Here is a 3,386-nt window from a genome sequence, read left to right as displayed (position 1 = left end):
AAGGATGTGGAGAAAGAGGAAAACTCCTCCATTGTTGGTGGGATTGCAAGCTTGTACAACCACTCTGGAAATCAGTCTGGTGGTTCCTCAGAAAATTGGACATAGTACTACCAGAGGATCCTGCAATATCTCTTCTGGGCATATATCCAGAAAATGTTCCAACCTTTAAGAAGGACACATGCTCCATTATGTTCATAGCAGCCTTATTTATAATAGCCAGAAGCTGGAAAGAACCCAGATGCCCCTCAACAGAGGAATGGTTACAGAAAATGTGGTACATTTACAGAATGGAGTACTACTCAGCTATTAAAAAGAATGAATTTATGAAATTCCTAGGCAAATGGATGGATCTGGAGGGCATCATCCTGAGTGAGGTGACCCAATCACAAAGGAACTCACACAATTTGTACTCACTGATAAGTGGATATTAGCCCAGAAACTTAGGATACCCAAGATATAAGATACAATTTGCTAAATGCCTGAAACTGAAGAAGAATGAAGACCAAAGTGTGGACACTTTGCCCCTTCTTAGAATTCGGAACAAAACACCCATGTAAGGAGTACTGAGACAAAGTTTGGAGCTGTAACAAAGGATGGACTATCTAGAGACTGCCATATGCAGGGATCCATCCCATAATCAGCTTCCAAACACTGACATCATTGCATACACTAGCAAGATTTTGCTGAAAGGACCCAGATATAGCTGTCTTTTGTGAGATGCCTAGGCCTAGCAAATACAGAAGTGGATGGTCACAGTCAGCTATTGGATGGATCACAGGGCCCCCAATGGAGGAGCTAGAGAAAGTGCCCAAGGAGCTAAAGGGATCTCCAACCCTATAGGTGGAACAACATTATGAACTAACCAGTACCCCGGAGCTCTTGACTCTAGCTGCATATGTATCAAAAGATGGCCTAATCGGGTATCACTGGAAAGAGAGGCCCATTGGACAAGCAAACTTTATATGCCCTAGTACAGGGGAACGCCAAGGCCAAAATATGGGAATGGGTGGGTAGGGAAGTGGGGGGTGTATGACGGACTTTTGGGATAGCATTGGAAATGTAATTGAGGGAAATACGTAATAAAAATAAAAAAAAAGAAAGAAACAGAGATTGCTGTCTATATTTATGATGAGAATGAGTTATATAATGTGGGGCCTGGGTGTGGCGGGAAGAGGGGAGAGGGAGAGAGCCCGTGTCCGGCCAGAGTTCCTGTGCTCTTGGTGGGTGGACGTGGGAATAGTCCTCAATGCATTCCAAATGGCCCTGGGTGGGCACCTAGCTGTGTGAAGCCACTGACCCTGCACGGTGGGGATGGACAAGGGGCAGTCCCCGTACCAGGTACTCAGTCTCTGTTTTCTCACCCTGGATAAGGCCCCAGAGATAAGGGAAGAGGGCAAGGGAAGTGGAGGTGCCTGGTCATTCCCATGCAGGAGAATGAACAGAGACAGTCTGTGGTTTTAGAGCTTTATTGTAGGAAGACATGGGGAAAGAGAGAAGAGAAGTGAAGAGAAGTGAAGAGGAGGGGAGGGGAGGGGAGGGGAGGGGAGGGGAGGGGAGGGGAGGGGAGGGGAGGGGAGGGGAGGAGAGGAGAGGAGAGGAGAGGAGAGGAGAGGAGAGGAGAGGAGAGGAGAGGAGAGGAGAGGAGAGGAGAGGAGAGGAGAGGAGAGGAGAGAAGAGAAGAGAAGAGAAGAGAAGAGAAGAGAAGAGAAGAGAAGAGAAGAGAAGAGAAGAGAAGAGAAGAGAAGAGAAGAGAAGAGAAACCTGCCATGGCCAAGAGGAGAGAAGGGGAAAGGGAAAGGGAGAAATGAGTTAGAGAGTAATAAAGGTGAAGGCTTAGAGAGAGAGAGAGGTAAAATCTTAGAAAGAAAGTGTAAGGAAAGTAAAAGCTTAAGAGAGCAAGGAGGGGCCAAGCAGCTCCTCTTATAGTGGTATGTGTTATCTTGCTTTTGCTATGTAACTGTGAGGTGGAGTCTAGCCAGAAGGCTATAAGCCAGGGACATTGTCTATGTGACTACTAGCCACATGCTTCTCTTGTTGGGGCTGTGGGGGCGATAACTTCGACAGGAGCCTGGGAGCCCATGAGACATGAGGGGACACCTTTCAACCAATGTAGATGGATATTATCACCCATATGGTACCACCTAGGTTCAAGACCTCAGCTTGACTAGAGACCAGGGTGTCTTTACAAAGCCCATTGCCCAACAATATACTGCCAATACTAAGGTTATATACACATTACACACATACAAAAAGGCTATACTGGTTTCTCCTAAAGAAGGTTCATTTTATTTTATGTGTATATACATGCCTGAGTATGAGTATATGCACCATGTGCATATAGGGAGCTACAGAGGATACCAAGGGGTCACCTTTAACTCAGAACATCTTGCTGGCAGGAAAAAATGTAGGTCTAGTGTTTTGTGGCTGGGTTGGTGTCCCAATCCATCCAGTGGAAGTCCTTCTTGGTTACAGAAGATAACCAGTTGGAGCTTCAAATTCCTCATTACTAGGAGTTTTAGTTAAGGTCACTCTTATAGATTCCAGAGTGTTTCCTTTGTACTAGGTTTTTACCTTGCCCAGGAAGTCTCACCAACCCCAACCAGTGTCAGTTGTCTATTCCAGTACTCTCTCCCATCATTACCCAATCTGATCCCTTCTGATGCTGTCTAAACTTAACTTCTGTTCATCCAAGAAATCTACTCTATTTCTCTTCCCAGGGAGATTCTTGCTTTCACCACTTAAGCCCTCCTTGTTACTTAGCCTCTCTGGGTTTGTGGACTATAGCATCAGCTTCTGTTATTTTCACATCATAGCTGAGTAGTGGGTTTTTCAGCACTTAAGAGTTAGATGAAAGATGAATGTGGGTGTAAGGTCATCCTGTGTTATACATTGACACTTTATCTCAAAATAAATTGTGTTTTATATCATTAGTTTTAATAAGTTTTGTTCACCAAAGTCCAAATTTACCAAGAGTATGTCAGAAGGAATTTAACTTCTAAGATCTCAAGATCACAACCTTTAATTCAATAGATCTGCCTTAGATTTGATGAAATTATTAATTTTACACATTCAGACTGTGTTTTCTGTGGCCAGCCTTAATCCTCTGAGAGTTTGGTAACTTTCTCACTGTTATTTCATTATTCATGTCAGAGTGTGAAAATCTAGACATTCAGTTTTTAATATAATAATTAAAGTATACTAGCATTAATTTTTGACTTAATAAGTACAAGGGTATAAAAACATTTTATTCTGTATTTTCCTTCTCTACTATTCATAGAAATAAATAAGTGGCCTACAGGCCTGCATCACAGGCTGACTATCATAGCTCAGCCTGTGTACGACATCATTACTTTTCAATTTATCTCTCTCTCTCTCTATCTATCTAT

Source organism: Mus caroli, unplaced genomic scaffold (assembly GCF_978045245.1).
Source record: "Mus caroli unplaced genomic scaffold, Mus_caroli_1 scaffold_2, whole genome shotgun sequence".
Taxonomy (NCBI): Eukaryota; Metazoa; Chordata; class Mammalia; order Rodentia; family Muridae; genus Mus; species Mus caroli.
Note: the sequence above shows the minus strand (reverse complement) of the source record.